The sequence below is a fragment of the Sabethes cyaneus genome, chromosome 3, assembly GCF_943734655.1.
Source record: "Sabethes cyaneus chromosome 3, idSabCyanKW18_F2, whole genome shotgun sequence".
Taxonomy (NCBI): domain Eukaryota; kingdom Metazoa; phylum Arthropoda; class Insecta; order Diptera; family Culicidae; genus Sabethes; species Sabethes cyaneus.
This window is the reverse complement of record NC_071355.1, coordinates 144,987,908-145,009,145: the sequence shown is the minus strand read 5'-3', so window position 1 is coordinate 145,009,145 and position 21,238 is coordinate 144,987,908. Positions and strand designations below refer to the sequence as shown.

General features: G+C 42.1%; 1 protein-coding gene across 1 annotated transcript in view; it reads left to right on the top strand.

Moving 5' to 3' along the window:
• LOC128744517 (discoidin domain-containing receptor tyrosine kinase B) overlaps positions 1-21,238 on the top strand; it is a 672,699-nt gene that overhangs the window by 205,663 nt on the left and 445,798 nt on the right. The window lies entirely within an intron of this gene.

Sequence of the window (21,238 nt, the reverse complement as noted above, 5' to 3'; positions counted from 1 at the left end):
TTAATACTAAATCATCTTTTCTTTGTATGGAAATACCTAACTCAATACGATTAAAAACAATTTATCGAAAATGCCGTTGAATGAAAAATATGGCAAGTTGTCCCACAAACTTAAGATCCAAAAAATTCTCTAAAAGGGTGAATCATTCCTGGCGCTCTGAAATTTTGGAATATAGGTTTTTGGTCTGTCTACATTCATACAAAAATAATACATCATGCAAAACTTTAACTCCATTTTGGGTGTTTTGTCCCATTTTTTCCACTGTGCGGCGTTACCCAGCCTTATCGTAATCAACTGATGACTCTTTCCCGAGCCGATGTTACAGGCTCTGTGTAGTTTAGACAGCATTTCAAAGTGATGCTCTGGTCTTATTTACGTCTGATCAATTTTTCAAAGACACTTGGAAAAGCTTCTGCCAAATTAACCATCTTTGAGTTGCTGCGAGAATTCGGCAAATATTGCTTAAATCAGCAAAGAAGTTGCTTATGACAGGATTCAAAGAGGCCGTATTTAACAGCAGCAAATTAAAGCTGTGGAAGGCATGTAATTTTTTTTTGCGAAATTCGCCCCTGAACACCTAGCTGTCGTCTCCATTCAACGCGATTTTGGGCCACTCGTCACCAATTTCCCAGTCGTCTCAGAAGTCGTAAATCACTCTTGCCATCTTGCACGTTGAGTTCCTCTTTTTATGTTGCCGGTGGGGTTGCTGAAGAGAACTGCTTTCGTCACACTGTCCTGCGGCATCCTTACGACAGGTCCGGCCCACCGTAATCTACCGACTTTTGCGAGATGTACGATGGGAATCTCTTCAAGCAATGTCTATAGCTCGTGGTTCAAACGCCTCCGCCACTCTCCGCTTTCAGTTTGTACTTCGCCAAATATCATCCGCAGCACCTTCCGCTCGAACGCGGCACGGGCGCGTATGTCTTTTGTAAGCAGCGTCACAGCTTCAAGTCCATAAAGAACTATTGCTCTCATAAGGGTTTTGTACATTATCGGCTTCGCACTACGACGTACAGTGAGGAAAATTCGTTTAAACGCATGGTAATATTTTAATGTTTTAACCTAACAAAATATTATAAACAAACCATAATAATATCAAATCGTGGTTGCCTAAATTTGTAATATGCAGCAATACCGATTTCAATTTTAAGTCCTTCGAGAGTTGAGAAAAGGACAAAAATGGGTTTTAATAAAGGAAATTCGTTTAAACGCATTTTAACTTTTATTGGTTCCAACAAGGATGTGAGCAATATTTTAACAGTTAACAATACTTCACATTTCGTTTGCTTTACGCTATTTTGAATTGTTTCGAAAATCCTGTCCGCAATCTAATCGACGAGCTTTTGCAGTATTGCGACATGAATGGATCTCCAAAGATTCTTTAACTGCAGTTTCGAGCTCCCGTACTGTTCCAAACTGTCATCCATCTTGGTTAACAAGCTGCACTAGAATACTCCAAAGGGTTTCAATTGGGTTTAACTCTGGGATACGTGTAGGCCATTTCAAAACATTGATTTCTCGCTCGCAATGTTCTCTTACTAACGTGGAAGGCTGCGTTATCTTACTGGAAAATGAAGTCTTCTGCCATAATATTCTCGGTAAAGGGAGCCAAGACCTCTTGCAACAATTCTACGTACTTTTCGGACTCCATCGTGGTTGAAATCGTCACACTAGGTGTTATTCAGTTACGCGAAATGCAGCTCAAACCACAAGCATTCCGCCATCAAAGTTTCTGTTCAGTTTGACTTCTGGTTCCTTCCTCAAATCACTCCAGTAATAAGCCCAGTAGTCGGGGCAAGCGAGATTGAATTTCTTCTCGACCGAAAAATTTACACTGCTCCATTCTTTTTTCCACAACATGTGCTTTTGGGCGAATTCCATCCTAGCTTGGATATGAGATGGAGTAAGATTAGGTTTTTTGGACTTTTATGTGTACTTTAAGTGTCCACATCCTCGCAATATTTGTGCAATTCGCTTCTTTGTAATCGAGAGCCTAAGTTCCTCCTCTATTTCTGCAGAAGAATACCATCCTGTTTCGCCCAGCTGCACTATTCGATGACGGATAGTTTTTTATTTGGGCGTTCCTCTTGGTATACTTCTTTATACCAATATTTTTCACCTTTCTTGACTAGATTTCGTATTATTAGTTCGAATCGGTTTATTCTGCTTGCTATTTCACGGTTGCTTGATTCAACATCCTTCAATGTACGGGCCACTTTTGCTCTGAGTCACTTAAATACTTTCCTTTCACTATTTTGCCTTCTGACCAACAACATAAAAGAACCAGTCTATGTTTTGCTTACCTATGCAATCATAGTATACTAAAATGACAGCTAGCTAAGGATTTGTCCTCTCAGGAACGACCAAAAGCGGTTTTTGTTAGTATGCGCTTAAACGAATTTCCCAAACCATTATTAAATATGTTGGTTTATCGGAGTCATGAGTAGCATTCAAACCAAATCAATATATACACAAAATCTACTCTCAATTACCAGTCGCATAAAGTTGTATTGACATATTCTTTTTTGGTTGTTGAATCATATCAGCCAAAATTGACCATGCGTTTAAACGAATTTTCCCCACTGTATATTTCTTGATCGTAACGTTTTACGAAGGGCAAAGTAAGCCTGATTTCCCACTTGAATACGCCGCTGGATTTCCTCACAAGCGTTGTAGTCCGCGGTCACTAGCGATCCCAAATACATGAATCCATCTACCACTTCTAGTTCATCGTCGTCAACGGTTACCATCAATGGAAGACGCGCGGATCTCAGCTATAATTTTTATATGTATTTTAAAGTTACAAACTTTGTACTGATATGCATCCAACAAAATTTAATTCGTTGCGTTAAACCTATTTATACGGTGCTCCTTTGGAGGTTATTAATTTACTTAGGAGCCCGTATCCGCCGGTCCGGCAGAGCAAAGGGATGAAATCAGAGATCTCCACTGCTGATGATTACCCGCCATGGCTTTTACCTGTCGCCAGCATTGGCGTAGCTAGGTAATTTCCCTGGAGGGGGCCTAGGGGGTGCCTTCCAAAAAATTCATTATGATCCTGTTACGCCGGCTGTCACCGATAGCACAGAGTTCTGTAGAGAAATACCAGGTGGGCTTCTTGAGAGCTCGCGCAATTACGGACCAGATGTTCACTATCCGACAGATCTTACAGAAATACTATCGAGAGTAAAACGTGCCCATGCATCACATCTTTATTGATTTCAAAGCAGCATACGATGCACTAGATTGACGTCAGCTATGCAGATAATGCACGAACACGGTTTTTCGGGTTTTCCGGATAAACTGACGCAACTGATCAGAGCTACCTGAGATCGAGTGATGTATTTCGTGTGTACCTCGGAGACACTTTCGAATGCTTCTTGCGTGCTATTTAACATCCCTTGTCGGTTTGAAAATCAAACACTTGCCTCCCACGAACTGTTGACAGCGGCAAACTAGAAGTGGCAGATAAGTTCGTGTATTTGGGATCGCTGGTGACTACGGACAACAACAGTAGTAGAGAGTTCCAGCGGCGCATTTAAGCGGGAAATCGGTCCTACTTTGTCCTTTGCATAACGCTACGATCAAGAAACATACGTCACCATACGAAGAACTTGAAGCCGTGACACAGCTCATGGAGGACATTCACGCGGAAGGTACTGCGGACTGTGGTAGAGACATATGAATCGCTACAGCTACACCACAAGCTAGACAACCTGTTTGGAGAGATTCCCATCGTCATCTGGCGAAAGTCAGTAGGCTACGGTGGGCGGGACACGACCATCGCATCGTTAGGATACCGGACGTCAGTGCGACGAAAACAGTTCTCTTCAATAACTGTACCAGCACTAGGAACAAAAAGGCTTAACGTGCAAAGATGGCTCGACCAAGTCGAAAGTGATTTGCGACTTCTGAGACTGGGAAATTAGCGACGAGTGCTCCAAGATCAAGTTGAATGGAGACGACTGCTTAAAACAGTATAAGCCGGGGAGGCTACCAGGCTACTGAAGACGACGACAACTCTGCGTTTGCGATACCTAGCGAAAATAAAAACATCTACCCAGTGGGAACACATACATTGAATTTTTTTCCGGTTTTTAAATTACAATGGGGAAATTTCTGGAGGGGGCCTGCAGAATTCTGGAGGGGGTCTGGTACCCCAGGCACCCCTTCTAGCTACGCCAATGGTCGCCAGGACAGGTTCTTGTTTACAGCCCGGATGTCGTTGGCTAAGTTGGGTCGCCATGAGCCTCTTGGTCTGCCTCTTAAACGCTGTCCTTGTGGATTCCAGTCGAGTGCTTCTCTGCAAACCTCGTTCGATCCTTTCCTCAAGGTGTGTCCGATACACCTACGTTCACGAATTTCTGTGTCTATCGGCCGTTGATGACACCGACGATGGAGTTCCTCATTGGCTATCCAGTTCCCAGGCCACCAGGCACGAATGATTTATCGCAGGCACCGGTTAATGAATACCTGCAGTTTTTGCGTTGTCTCCGCTGAGACGCACCACGTTTCGCAGGCATTCAGCAGTACGGATTTAACGTTTGAATTAAAGATTCGGGTTTTCGTACGTAGAGTGATCTGGTTTGAGCGCCAAATGTTTCGCAAACTTGTAAAGGCACCCTTGCCTTGCTGATCCGTGTGGCTATATCAATCTTGGTACCGCCATCGGGCGTTGTCTGGCTACCAAGATATTGAAAGGCGTCTACCTGCTAAATTTGTTGTGTCGCTACTGTGAAGTTGGTGGAATTGTCAGTGTTCACTACCATAGACTTGCTACATTGACTGTAAGGCCTGCTGTCTGGGAGCTCTCGGAGAGGTCGTCTAACTCGCTCTGCATATTGTTTCAGCGTTGTGCGAGTAAGACAATCTCGACGGCTAGGTCGAGGTCATTTAGCTGCTCCATCGTTAGAGGATTCTAGGGCAATCCTCGATTTGGTCTACTGTCAATTGCTCCAACCAATATCTCATGAATAACGATGCGAAACAGAAGCGGTGATAAAATGCAGCCCTGTCTCACGCCAGCAGTAACCCTTATGGGGTCGGACAAAACGCCGTCGTGCAAAACCTTGCACGAGAACGCCTCGTACTGATCCTCGATGAGATGGACTAGCTTATCTGGAACTCCTCTACTTCTAAGTGCGTCTCAGATGTTTTCGTGATTGAGTCGGTCGAACGTCTTTTCGAAGTCAACGAACACCAGCAGAAGAGAGTCCTGGATTTCGTTGATCTGCTCCAATATGAGTCGGAGCGTTGCGTTATGATCTACACATGATCGATCAGCACGGAATTTAGCTTGCTGCCGCCAGAGAGTAGCGTCCATCTACTCTTGGATCCGGTTAAGGATTACCTTACAGAGGTTAAGGAGTAATACAGAGCAATGGATGCCATGCCAGTTACCGCATTCAGTTAGGTCTCCTTTCTTAGGAACTTTGACCAATATGCCCTGCATCCAGTCCACCGGAAAAGTTGCGGTTTCCCATATACTGCTGAAAAGCTGATGCATCATCTGGGCTACCAAAGATGGGTCAGCTTTGAGCATCTCGGCTGAAATACAGTCTATCCCTGGCGCTCTATTGGATTTCATACTCTTGATGGCTGCTACAATTTCATCCAGCGATGGCGCCTCTGAGTTGACGCGACTAAGTCTACGAACTGTAGGCGTCATACGCTGATGGTTTTGTTGGTCTCTGATATTTGAAACTCCAAAGAGTTGTTCAAAATGTTCAGTCGATCGCTTAAGCTGTTCTGTACGGTCTGTCAGTAACTGACCAGTTTTGTCCTTTAGCGGCATCTTTGTAATCATCCTGGTACCACTAAGACGGCGAGAAATATCGTACAACAAACGGATATCACCATTGGCGGCGGCGGTTTCTGCTTGTTCGGCTAGGGAAGTTCAGGCTCTCTTCTCCCGCCTACAAGCACGTTTAACAGCCCTCTCCAGTTCGGCGTATCGCTGACGGGCTTGTCTAATAAACCGACGTCGTATGTTCGAATCTCGGCTGGGAGAGGCTGTTAGAGTTAATAATCGTAGCACTGGCCTCGCAATTGTCCTATACTCTCACAGCGTGAAGGGTCAAAATCTGTCATGTAAAAGCAGAAGGTCAAGTTTCGATAACGGATAACCAAGGCTTTGCTTTGCATTATGATGAGAATTACGTTGACAATTTGAGATACCTAAAAAAAAATACATTAAACTTATGTCTAATTTAGCAAGCCTATTGAATTTAAGTTTTAAAAAGCTATAGAACCTTCCGTACAGTTGAGAGATTATTTCTGAAGAACATTAGAATAGCTTTACTGTTATTTTCAAAACAGATTACCAGCAAGTTGTGGGGAAGCCTTTAAGGTTGATTAGCAGTTTTATGGCATGGATCGCAAAACCTGTAATAAAATGCAATAAACCTTAAATTGATTCTAGGGCATGTCATGGATGAGCATTGAATGAAACGTTATTTAAACTGCAATCAAACTGCAACTTATATAGCTCCCACTTTTACCCACAGTGAATCGTTTCCATGCCGAGCTGCGCTCTTTTGCCGGTTCGCAGATAGATCGATGGAGGAAGCAAAATTGAGTAAACATCGTCGTTAATGCGGTAATAATTCACTTCGAAAGCAATAACTCACGGCATAAAAGTGGATCCCAAGGAAAGACTGGAGACCGATTACAAAATCTACCTTGGAAGGGTTTTTTTTTCTCTCACTCCTTAAAGTTGTTGCAGTACTCCAGCGCGGCCCTTCGGTTCGGTTGTGGCAGCAACGGCAGCTCCAATGCCAGTTAGTAGGTGGCTATCGGTTTGCTTTTTTGTGCAACCGGATCGCGCTCCCGGGTACCATAAATAATAATGTAATCTCGAACACAATATTTATGACATTACACACATTGACGCGGCCAGCTGAACTCGGTAAGAGATTCTGCACCAGCGCAGCGAGCGCCTGGATGCTGTGGCTTCCGTTTGTGTCTGGTTAACACTACACTCTAGCCATACGTGTTCATCGGAAAGGGGCGTTATAGATTACATGCAATATGTTTGATTTTTCTCTCCTAGTGCACCGAATGTAACCTGAGCTCTTACACTAATGGACGGGATACTTTGCATCTCGCACTCCACTTTCATGAATAACGTCGATTCCCGGATTTGCCGTACTCGGAAAAGTCAATCTCAAACTACCTGCCACACCGTTCAAAATACAACAATGTTAAACCATCTGAAAACAAACATTTCAAATTACATTCTACCCTTTTTGAAAATCAACTGTCAAGCGCAAACATTCAACGCACAATTTCACTTTCGAATTAACCAAACACAAATCAATCATATCTGTCGTAATCAGTTAGCGGTCTCTTGGAAGCCGCTTCGTTCCCAAGCCCACCTGATCCGGCCATCGACTTTCGTATTTAATCCGTAACGGTCGTCCTCGACGAAGTGCAGCACAACTGCCACAGCAACCGCGTCTGTCCAACTCAATCAAAATCATCCGCTCATCTGTTTTGCGCCACACTTCAAAAGGGTGAAAACCAACACTTTTCAACTCGGTTAGCAGGGTCCAGCAGTTGCTGCTGCTCCCCGGTCCGGTCTGGTCTGATGAGGCGGCGATTCCATCATGCGAAGGCACCAGTTATTTGCTTCCTGAATGCCGCGGTGCTTGTACTAATTGGGATTCACAGCAATTATTTAGTCGCCGGAGCTTCGAACATCGAAAGCCGGTAGCTTTCTTTAGATTGTAATTCCGTTTTTTTTTCGTTTCTCCACTAGTGGATGGGTTGTGTTTCGAGGATGCAAACAGATCTTCCACCAGGGTTTTATATACCTAGTACTTTTTCGTCTCAATCAACCGCATCGTCCCCGTTTCTCAGAGTTCACCGTTGAGAACCACTCGACGCGACGCTGCTGCCGTTACGACGGTTTTTATGAGTGGTTGTAGGATAACTTTGCGAAAGTTTTCTTCCTTTTTCGCTTTTTTCGTTCTTCCCGATGTCAAGGTTAATTGGTCGTAGAGAGCTGATGAGATTAACTTGTTTGGGGGGATCATTAGAACTTAGAAGCGTTTCTGACTGGTTTGGAGTGCTCTGTTTGTGGATCTTTATTTGAGCCGATTTGCATTTGATTGTACAGTCAATTTACATATGATGCAGACATGTTCGCATATGAGCGCTAAAAGCTTTCTAAGAAGGTAAGGTGGAATCTTCCGAAAATTTATAGAATTGAACACAAACTATTTCGATTCTTATTATGAATATGGGCTATTTTTCTTAGCTCGAAATTCTAATCCAAAATTATCTAAACTGAATTTAGAAAACACTCATCTCGATATTTTCTAGGACTTGAAAGAAACTGAAGTCTATAGTAATTAAAAAACATTGCCTATAAATGAAGAGAAAAGCAAAATGAAGAGCGCAATACAAGAAAATTAGTTTTAGTCAAATAAAAGATTAAATTACCATTCAAAAAAGAACTTTAGTAGAGCTGCTGGTGCATCTCTAAACCTAGACCAAGACCAAGCCCAAGCTCAAGAGTGGAGCAGATGGAGAAGTCCGAACAGAGGGAACATATGGAATTGGACGGAGCAGACAGAACGAATTTCAAGGAACATATGGAATAGACGAAACAAACGTAACAGACGAAATAAATGTAACATAGGAAACAGACAGAACTGACGGATATGACGGATTTCACGGCACAGATAGAACAGATGAAACAGATGAAACATACGAAACAGACAAAACATACGGAACAGACGGAAAAGTAGAATCTGACGGATTTCACGGAAAAGATGGAACAGACGAAACGGAAGTAACAAATGAAACAGACGGAACAGACAGAACAGACGGAATAGACAGAACTGACGGTACAGGCGGAGCAGACGGAGCAAACGGAGCAGTCGGAACAGACCAAACAAACGGAACATACAAAACAGACGGAACAAATACAACAAATGAAACAGATGAAACAGACGGAATAAAACGAAACAGATAAAACAGGAAGAACTGACATATATGACGGATTTTGCAGCGTAGATGGACAAACAGACAATATTGACGAAACAGACGGAACAGACGAAACAGATGAAATAGACGCAACACACGATACAAGTGGAATAGACGAATCAAGCAAAAAAGTATGAACTGACGAATCACTAAACAAATGGAACAGACAAAACAGACGGAACAGACAGATCAAACGGATTTCTCGGAACAGATGGAACAGACGAAACAGTTGAAACAGACGGAACTGATGGATATGACGAATTTCACGGTACAGATGGAACAGATGGATTAGACAGAAAAGATGGAACTAACAGAAGAAACGAAACGGACGGAAGAAACGGAATAGACGAAACAGACGGAACAAATAAAACAAATGAAATAGACGAAACGGATGAAACAGACAGAACAGCAAAAACAGTCAGAACAAACGGAACAGATGGAAAAGTTGGAACAAATGTCAAAGACGGTACAAACGGAATATTCTTCGACATAAAAGAATCAGTGCCGATGAGGTTTACAAAAGGAGTGGTACCCTTCACGGGTAGCGGGTGGGGGTGGGAGAAGTAAAAGAGGTTGTGTTCCTATTGTATTTAGGTCGATTGCAGTTGCGCAAGTTGAGAGGTTATGGACGGGGCGGGCTCCACCGATATGGGATAAATGGAAAAATACTTTTCTGTAACAGACGGAACGGACAGATCAGACGGAACAAATGAAACAGATGGAAAAAACGAAACAGGCGAAACAGATGAAGCATACGGGACAGACGAAATAGACGAAACACACAGAATAGATTGAACAGACGGATCAGACGGATCAGACGAATCAGACGTAACAGATGAAAAAAAAAAACGAAACAGACGGAACACACGAAACAAACGTAACAAACAAAACCGACGGAACAAATAAAACAGATAAAACCGGCGAAGCAGATGAAACAGACGGGGCAGAAGAAATAGACGGAAAAGAAGGAACTGATGGATTTCACGGAACAGATGGATTTCACGGAACAGATGGAACACACGGAACTGATGGATATGACGGATTTCACACCCCAGGTAGAACAAAATAAAACCAACGGATCAGACGGAACAAACAAAACAGATGGTACAGAAGAAGCACACGAAACAAACGAAACAGACGAAACGTACGAAAAAGAAAGAACTGACGGATTTCACGGAACAGATGGAAAAAAGAAACAAACGATACAGACAGAACAGATGAAATAGACGGAAACGACGAAACAAACAGAACATACAAAACAGACTGAACAAATAAAACAAATGAAACGGACGGAACAGATGAAACAGACGGAACAGAAAGTCAGAAAAAACGGAACATATAGAATACTTGGAACAAATGGAACTGACAAAATACACGGAATGTTCTTTGACATAAAAGTATCATTGTCGATGGGGTTCACTAAAAGGTGGGTGGTCCCCGTCAAGGGGTGGGGGGAAGAAGTAAAAGGGGTTGCAATTCTCTTGCATTTAAACCGATTGCAATTGCGCAATTGGAAAACAAGAAATTATTATATTTTAAAAAGTTTTTGTCCCTCCGGTGTTGGGCCACTGAAGGGAGGGGGCGAAACAAAACAAAGAGAATTTAAATTAAATTAAAATTAAAAATAATTTGCAATAACCTAATGTGCGTCCATTTTGATTTTCAGCCGTCTATAATGATAATAGCTGACATACATATGATTTTCAGCACAGAATTGCATAGCAGCATGGAGTGAGTCACGCTTAATCGGATTATATCGTATATACATACTTATATATTTACATTTACATTTATTTATTATAGTCAGCAGATAAAATATAATCCAAATGACAACTAGCTAATTAAAATATATATTAACTAACCTAGTACAAACATCTTTTCAAACAACGTGAAAACAATAAGTTTCACGAAACACATTAAAATCAAACACTTCGTAGCAGCTATTAAAAACCCGGCACATACTAAGCACTGTTTCGTATAACCCATAGTTAGTTCTTGAATGCCGATTGACGAGAAAGGCGTGCAAACGAATCTTACGTCTTCTAGTGTTAATATCTAGGCTACTAAGGAATTCAGGACAATCGATATATTCTTGAAGGAGATCGCCGACGAAACACGCCTTAGCCACATTGCGCCTTCCTTCCAGTGGTTCTAAGCTAATCAGTTTGCAACGGCTTTCCAGCATAGGACGAACTAGCGAGCAATATAGAGATTTTAAGCAATATACATTCTTGAATCTTTTAGCAAAGCGGAACAGAAATCCCAGTTGCGACGAAGCCCTGGATACAACGAAAGAAATGTGGTTCTTGAAGTCTTTAACAGTTGTTTCGCGCTTTAGGTACGTCTCACGAAGGGCGTAATCGTGCAAATACATGTTACGTTTGCGACCGAAGGAGATGACCGAGCACTTGGACACATTGAGTGACATCTTGTTAATTCGGCACCATTCGTCAAAGGTCTCCAGATCCTGTTGCAAGAGATGGAAGTCATTGGGGCTTTTTACTGTCTAGTACATTTTCAAATCGTCAGCATAAGATAATCTCGAACATTTAGGGATCATATTCATGTCATTCATGTACAGCAGAAGCAGGAACGGTCCCAAATGACTGCCTTGGGGAACACCGGAGGTTACTGCGAAGGGTGACGCTACGTATTCGCCGATTTTCTCTGACATAGTTCTGCCGATGAGATTGGAGCGATAGATAGCATATTTCAAGTGTTTCCAGCAGAGATTACCACATCACTAGTTACGTTGAACGGGAAAATGGAAACGGTTAAGCGAGTAACGTTACTTGTGGCGGCCACAATGCCGTGAGCATTGGCGATCTCATCAGAAAAAACGCTACTAAATTGCGTGCGAAACAAGTCGGCAATATCTGCGACTGAATCCGCTACTTTAACGCCGTTAGTCATATTGGAAGGTAGTCCAGATTCTTTCCGTTGTTCGTTTACAAAGTTCCAAAACTTCTTGGGATTCGCTCTAAGACAGCTCTGCACATGCGAATTATGGGCAAGAAACAAACTGTTATTTAGGCGCTTTTAGTTGGCGTTAGCATGTGCATAGTCAAATTTGGTACGGTCCGAGCGATATTTGCAGTATTTCCTAAGGGTAGCTCTTTTCAATCGTTTCAGGCGTTTAAGTTCCGAATTAGACAATGTGGGCTTAGCAGGTTTTCGCTTGAATTTTTTGGGTGTAAACTGACCGATCGCATAAAGTATGATGCCGCAAACGGTCGAAGCAGCAAAGTTAACGTCGTGAGTAACGAGTAACGAATTCCAGTCCGAGTTAGCCAAAAATCAGAGGGGTTATGTACAAGAGACGACCGCATATATAGGTGACGCAGGACTACGTAAGTCTCTTTGTAGTGATAGTAGCATGTATTCATGCTTGTAATCATTCGATTCTTCATGTATACATGCTATGCGCAACATATATACATGCTACATGCGTTGTATGTAACGTTTATCAAAGTAGTAACATTGCATACGTTCAATTCTCAAAAGATTGTGCATTTGAAAACAATTTTTCAAAATCAAGAACACAAACTATTACTTTCCTGCTACCTTACAGAAATTAAAGATTGTTTTTAATATCCATGGTTTTCCACGTTGAAGGGATTTTACCAATTCAATCCTATTTTATCAACAGCACATCTTTTCACTACACTTCTAATGAAACGGCAAGCATGCGTATTCATACAGAGCCGTATTATAACCAAACACTACAGCTGTAGCACATTTTTCCAACACAGATATCAAATTCGCCGAGGTTTAATCGTCACGCAGTAAAGAATTTGCGATCTGTTGGGACAACGAACTTGTGTCATTTTTTCTGGCACACTTCCCTAACACAGACATCAGATTGGACTAGGTTTAATCGCGTTCGTAAGAAATCTGTTGGCACGAGGGGGCTTTGTCACTCTCTCTGGCGTACTTCCCAAGCAAGGACATCAAAATGGTCTAGGTTGAACCACGGTGTGAAGAAATCTTGTTAAAATGAGGGAACTTTGCCACTTGTTTTGGCTTACTTCCCAAGCACAGATATCAAATTGGTATAGGTTTAGATCATCGTTTAGAATCTTCCAACCAATCACGAAGCGAGAATTCTGGTAAAACATAGGTTCATTATTTTCAATAGTTCAACATCAAGGATCCATACTTTTCTTCATTTGGGTCAATTCTTAGAAGATTTTCCGATCGATTGATGTAAGAATATTGAAAATCGATTGGAAAACCGCTGAGCTATTAGCGCTCAAAACCTTTCATTTTTCGTGACGCTCGCATTTTTCGATTTTTTGGAATGACACCCTATCTCAAAACTTGCCGTAAGACGTAGTCCTACGTCAAAAACTGTTCATGGTCTCGAAGTCTGCTCTGTGAAAGTCGTAATAGACGGTTTCAGCATGGTCTAAGGAACGATATTTTGGTTTCAAATCCAGTGTCAACAATTGAGGTGGATGATGCCTGCAATGCTTGACGAGTGGTGTTGGGGCTTGCAGAATAGAACAACGTTGCCCTAATTCTTCGCTTACGAAACATAGATCAAGCAAACAGTTATTTGCATTCAAAATGCCATTCAGCTGTCTCAGTCCGGCTGTTGAATTTGAATCAAGCAAGGACAGTGAAGCTGAACGAAACGAAGAGTGAGCAAAATCAGGAAAGTGGAAATTATTCGTATCGCTGAGCCACGAAACCGTGCTGAGGTTGAAATCACCTACAATAATAATGCTACCATTAGCTTCCATTTGAGAGACAACCCATTCGAGAGAAAGTGCATGTTTGTCGATTACGCCGCTGTCGATGATGCGGTAAGGTAGAAAATATACGCCACAGATAAAAACCGTTCCAGATTGAGTTGATGCTCGAACGTCGTTATTTCGGGAGGTTTCAATTGCCAGGATTTTATGCAGGAGCGCACGACTAAAAGAACTCCGCCGCGAGAGCTCTTGTTACTATTTAAGGCTGTCCGATCATGCCGATAATCCGAGTACGTGTTGTCGAACAGTTGCTTTGAAAGTGTGCCGTTCTTCAGCCAAGTTTTCTTGAAAGTGTAGATATCGTAGCATGTGTCACTGCAAGCTAGCTGGTACTCAGTGAGAGAACTTTAAATACCACCAATGTTCTGGTAGTGTAGATGTAGTGGCCGATAGAACTGCTGACGTCGAGTTGGAAGTAGAGACGATATCAGGTCGAGCCACGTCGCGAGAAGATCGATACTTGCTAAGGGGGGCAGCTTGGTAAGCCCTGATCCCACCACTAGACTCAGAACCGGGACGACTATGATGACAGGAACGATTTAACTGCGATTGGGTGAAACCGGCATCTGGCAAAGCTGAGCTAGGCGGATCAAGGGCTACCATATTGCTTTGTGTCGTGCCTCCCGGACTGTTGCATCCCAATATTCCCAATCCAACCCCATCATTTGGTAGATTAGTAGATGTTCGCTGGAACACGGATGGATGAAATACGTATAATTATTCCTCATAGCGTATATCACCTTTAAAATTGTACGGATATGCCAATTTTGCACATGAAATATGACTAAGTTATTAGCATGCATATTTGTACGTAATGCTGATTGTTTACTTTTATACACATAAAAAAATGCTAGCTATGTAACAAAAGGGGTACCTGACTCGAAAGGAGCCAACAGGGGAAATAATTCTTCTAGCACAGCATATAATATTTTTTCCATTATCATAGAAAAATTTTTGTCACTAGTTTCTTTTTACGTGGCCGAAACTCACCAAACGGTTCAATATTCCGAATATAATTTTCCCGCCCGTTTAATCCAACATTGCGCCCATACCCAACAGTTAAACGATGGTCATACTCTCTCCTCGGGGACAAAACTCATTTCAGCCGAAACGCAATCTGGATGCAGTAGCTTTTCGAAAATTTCATCACTCCACAAGCGCAACCCCGGAGCGAGAGGATACTTTTCCCGCTGTCACCGAAACCGATGGCGGCCAGGACGACCGGGGAAAAAGGTTTGTCTTTTGATCTTTCAAATTTCTTCCCTGAAACCGTCGTCGTCGTCGACGTCGTCATCTTTCGACAAGTGGCTTATTTTATAAACTCGTCTCGTAAATAAATCTACTATTCTCGCTACTGCTGCCACCACCGGGACCGGCGCGGCGACGCCGCAGTGGTGGAACTAAAGTAAACATTACCCAACCAACCTCCTAATAGTGCCCGGTAAATTTCCTTCGTCATCAGCCGGCTGAGCTGCTCTTGAAGTGTTGGAACGGGCGACGGGACCGCCGGCCCGGTTCGGAAGGAACCGGAAACCCATTCATCTAGTATTTCAACTGCACACACTGACGCTCGCTGCTGCGTAGATCAACAAAATTGAAAAGAGCATCCTTTCAGTGCCGGCTCCAATCTGAACCCACTCGCTCGGTTTTTGTATTTACTTTTCAAAGGGAAAAACAACACTTTTCATCCTTATTCTGTTGCTTCCTGTTAGTTGGCTGGATTGCTGGATCGTAGCAGTAACCAAAGAAGAAGGAGACAGAATCCCTTTTGCCGAGGAAGGATTGAGCAAAGTGCGATCTTGTTTGACTTTGTGTGTGTGTGTGATTTAGAGAAAGAGTGTGTTTGCCCCAACCAGCAACGTGGGATTCCTTTCGTACCCGCACTCCGCACACAGAATGAGGAAACGTGAAATTGTGGAAAATCCAATAACGCAGGAAACGGAAAAACGGCTTGGCTAAACTGTGAAGGTAGTCCTCCGAGGAAAACGAATTCTAGGGTTAAAAGCAAACAAATGAAATAATTTATCTTCGCCTTTTGACTTGATCCATTTCGCTGGCTGCTGAACGGGAATTCTTTTCTTTTACCATGGCGCAGTAGAGTGGGAGCAGAAATTATTGTTCTTTTAGGAATGGATAGCTATGATTTCATCCGTATGTTTTACTCTTTTCCCAGCCAATCTCTTCACAGAGGGATGTTGCTTAATACACGGTATTTGTGTTGCGGATGTAGCACGGAATAACAACAACCGACGTTCTCCCGGTTTACCTGTTGCCAGCACCGAAGAAGAATTCCGTCCATCGGCGGTGCGCAACGTTTTCGTTTCCTATTTTCGCATTTTCGACTGTAGAATGCGATTTGCAATCTCTCTTGTCACAATTTTTGCACTTGGATTTCATTCTGACATTCAACTTTGACACCGCACTTTCTTGCTTATTGTATTGTGCTGTCGGTTAAATTCACGAGGGGAACTCGCATTCCGGGACATAACAGTTAGTCGTTTTACACTTCATAAATCAATGCTGTGAAGGTTGAGAATTTTTCACCGCGGGTTGGAAATAATTCTATCTACTACATTCCATTTGGCGAAACATGACCTTCTGTTTATATTCGACTGCCTTCGCAGCGAATACAGGACAAACGCGGGGATAGTGCTATGATCCTATTGACTCATACAGCATCTTCCAGTCGAGACTAGAACTTATGACGACTGGTTTGTTAGACCAGCGTCATATCCGTTCGTTGCGAGGTTGAGTTCATACCTACGCGGAAGAACCTTACGCGTTAAGCTCAGAGCATGTATATCTTCCCAGTTTATCAATAATTCAGGAGTACCACAAGGAAGCAACATGGGCCCCTTATTATTCATGCTATTCTTCAATGACGTCACTCTTTTACTACCAGCAGGCTGCAAATTGGTATATGCTGATGATCTGAAACTGTTTTAGAGGTTCGAAACTTGGAAGATTGTCGTATTTGCAAGCTTTGCTAAATGATTTCGTTGATTGGTGTCGGAGGAATTGGCTCGTGATCAGCATTGCCAAGTGCGAAGTCATAACGTTTCACCGGTTTTAACCAATACTGTTTGACTACCACGCCGATGGATTGAGGCTGAAGAGAGTCGACTCTGTAAGTGATCTCGGTGTTGTTCTTGACTCTAAGCTCACTTTTCATTTACACCATACTGGTTTGATATCGAAGGCCACACGTCAGCTTGGCTTCATCTCTAAAATTGCTCATGATTTTAAGGATCCGCACTGCCTAAAAGCTCTTTATTGCTGTCTGGTTCGTCCACTACTGGAAAAGTGCAATCTGGTTTGGTTTCCACATCAGCTGTCTTGGAATCTGAGGATTAAACGTATCCAGAAAAGATTTGTCCGACTTGCACTACGTGAACTTCCTTGACGTGATCCAGTTAACCTACCGCCGTACCCAAACCGTTGCCATCTACTGGGTATCGATACGCTGGAGCGCCGTCGTAAAATGCATCAGGCTATATTTATTGCGAAACTGATGAACGGGGACATCGACTCGCCGACGCTGTCTCTCATAAATTTCCGTGCTTCGCAACGTGCCCTGCGCTCAACCGGCCAGCTACAAACTAATTATCATCGCATGTTGTTTGGTTATCAAGAACCTATCACCGCCTGCATTAGGACTTTTGAAATGACAGAAGAAATTTTCGATTTCAATGAATCAACACAGAAATTTGTGACGAAACTGAAGAGATCTAATATTTTGTAAAACTTGACGCTTATCTATTTATTAAACTTATCTATTTATCTATCTATTGTTCAGATAAATTAATATAATAAATAAAAAAAATATCCTGAGGCCAACTGGGAGGTTATCTGTGAAACAACTTTGATTCAAAAATTAATTGACTTTGTGGAAAATCGCGCCTCTCGTGTCGATGTCCGGTCGTCCTATCACACCCTGAAGGGCGGCCATATGAGTAGCATCACGATAAGCCGTCGTCTTGTCTCAACCTTATGCGTAATTCGAAGATACATGAGAAAATCTCCGAGGTGCGTACAAAGTAGAGGAATTTCAATCGACTGTATAATACACTGCCTTGAAGTCGATAAACATATGATGTATGGGTATGTTGTATACCCATCAATTCTACAAATCTGACGAGCTCCCATGGAATCCGCTTCGGACCACTATAGTTAAAACAATAAAGTGCCAAACAGAATCTTGCGTCAATGCGTCCGTGAACGTTATTTTTGTAGTGGATTCCCAAGTAACAATTTTAAGTTTTATTACATTCTATTAGTGGTTTTCATGACCAATTCCATAAAACTGCAAATAAAGTTATAAGCTCCACCAGAACTATCTGATGGCGGCTATAAAACTGCCTTCCAGCCAAGGGGCCCACTCTTCGGAAGGTTTTCATAACCTCTATAAGAATCAGGTCATAGGCTGAAGTAATCTTATCACGCTCTGCTGAAAGCAGCAATAAAACCGATTATGCTTTTCGCTGCTTGACAGCTACCGCCATAATTTAATGAAGTTTTTCGCTACAAAGTTATAAAGCATACAGCTTGCGCTGATGAAAAGCTAAATAAGTTCACCAACTTTGTTTACTTGAAAATACATCTGTTAGCAGAAAAGTCAAATTTTTACTGTCAGATCATCCTAATCGATTTGCATTACAGCGACAATAATAAATCCCGTTAGAATAATTAATAAATTTTAGCGGTTAACATTGGTTTACAGCACTTGCGCTTAAAATTTTATCGTGCATATTGACATGATAGGTGGATAAAATCAACGCGCGATCAAAATTATGCAATTTTCGAAAACTGGTCTTTTTAACAAAATAAATATATTCAGTAAGTCAATTTGAATTTCTAGCAAAATCAATTTAGCTGCTTCCAGTGACAGGAAAACCGAGTGATAATAACTTTCTTTCTGTAAAACACTTTTTTTGATCAATTTTTCTTAGCGAGCTAAAACAGATGACTAGAATATGGCAATACGGCCTCACATAAAAAAATGATTCCAGTGTTGAACTGTCGTTGCGCGTCTCGACACACGCAAGTCGGCTTCAATCTGGTCGAGCCATCATGCACGTTGAGCCCCTCTATTGCTGGTGCCGGTGGAGCTCTTGAAGAGAACGGATTTCACTACACAGTCGTCCGGCATCCTTGCGACGTGGCCGGCCCACCGTAGTCTCCCAACTTTCGCCAGGTGTACAATGGGAATCTCTCCAAGCAGTGCATGTAGCTCGTGATTCATACGTCTCCGCCACTCTCCGCTTTCCGTTTGTACTCCGTCAAAAATAGTCCGCAACACCTTTCGTTCAAAAACGGCAATTGCACGTATGTCTTCTGTAAGCAAAGTTACTGTCTCAAGTCCGTAGAGGACTACCGGTCTTATTAGCGTTTTGTACATCGTCAGCTTTGTGCGGCGGCGTATTCACCTAGATCGAAACGTCTTGCGGAGGGAAAAGGAGGCTCGATTTTCAGCTTTAATGCGTCGCTGGATTTCCTTACTCGTATTACTGTCGGCGGTGACCAGAGATCCCAAATATATGAACTCATTAACCACTTCCAGTTCATCGCCGTCAATAGTCACTGGGAGGCAAACGTTACTTTCTCGGTAGCCTCTTCCTACCATATATTTGGTTTTCGACGCATTAATTTGATCCGTAGTAGCACGGGCCCCGATAAAGCCCGCCTGATACTGCCGTACGACAACTCTTGCTATTGCGGATAGACGACACAATAAAATCTGGGAGAGCACCTTGTAGGCGGCGTTGACCAGCGTAATGCCACGATAGTTACAGGTCGCTCTTGTTTTTACATTTTTTACATTTTTACATTTATTAACATTCGTCCATCGGGCAACAGTGTCTACACGAATAAAACATTCTAAATTACTACTAACATACTAACATGCTAACTAGATTACATTCAAACTTTGCAAGCGATTTCGGAAACAATTAGCAGAGCAATACACAATTAAACATACAACACATAGCTCTGATTGGCTTATTTTGTCCGTAATCAGTTCTTTTAAAATCCGGCCGAAGAAATTCTGAGCTGCGAAGGGCACGTGGATCGTGGACGTTTATGTTAATTTGAGCGAGGATATTTGGAAAGTCGAATTCGCCCAGCAAAACTTTCCTGATTAAGAGTATCCTACCAATATTTCTCCTTTTAGCGAGAGTTTCCATCTCGAGTAATTTACAACGGTCTTGATACGGCGGGAGCACTAAAGGGTGTTGCCAGGGAAGGTGTCTCAATACGTATCGAAAAAATTTCCTTTGAACTGCCTCTAGTCTGGAAGACCAAATTCCAAGGCCAAGGACTCCAAACTACAGCAGCGTATTCTAAGACAGACCGTACGATAGAATAGTACAAAGCGCGTATACAGTAGCCATCTCTAAACTCTTTGAACACTCGAATATAAAGCCCAAATTTTGATTGGTCTTGGATATAATGTAGGAGTAGTGCTCCCAAAAGTTAAGGTGCGAGTCGAGTATCTCTCCTAGATCTTTAACAGCATATACCTTTTCCAAGCGCTCGTTGCCGATGTGATAACTCCAAGTAATGGGTTCTTTTTACGGTTAAAGGAAATAACCGAACACTTGCACACACTAATAGAAAGTTCATTCTTTCGACACCAGTCCACAAAAATATCGGTGAGCAATGTTTGGCAATCTTCAAATGATTCGACCAGTACGTAAACCAAGTAACAATTCAAAGCCACTTGGTTTTACTTGAATTTTATAAAGGTTTTATTGCGGTATGAATCATTACCACTGGATTTATGGTGGTATTGCGCAATACCAAGAGGATACGAGTCCAAACACACTTATAGCTAGCTAGAAAACCATAATAAAACTGTTAATAAAGCGAATTTATTGTGGTTGCTTATATTACCACGTTAAAACTTGTTGGCTGCACCACGTCTCCTATAAACTTACCATAAGTGTGGCGTAGCAACACAAAATGGTGCACCAAACAAAATTGATCTTATCACGGTTACTTGTCAAACCGCAATAAATCTGTTAGTTTTATAGAGCTATTAAAATGGTAACACCCTAACCAAACAGTTTTTTTGCTGCTATTATGAAGAATACCAAAGTTCAACACCAAAATCATTTTTTTATGCGAAGCCATTTTGCCATATTCTAGTATTTTGTTTTAGCTCGCAAACAACAATTCATCAAAGCAAAGTATTTTGCAGAAAGAAGGTCATTATCAATCGGTTTTCCTGTCAGAGGAAGCAACTAAAATGATTTTGCTAGAAATTGAGATTGACTAACTGAATATTTTCAATTTGTTAAAACAACCAGTTTTCGTAAATTGCAAAATTTCAGTGGCGCGCTGATTATATCGATCTATCATATCAAAATGCACGATGAAATTAAATGCGCACAAGCTGCAAACCAACGAAATTGCTTAAAATTAATAAATATTCTATGGGATAATTTATTCTGGTCGCTATAAACCAAATCGTTCAGAATGATCTGTCA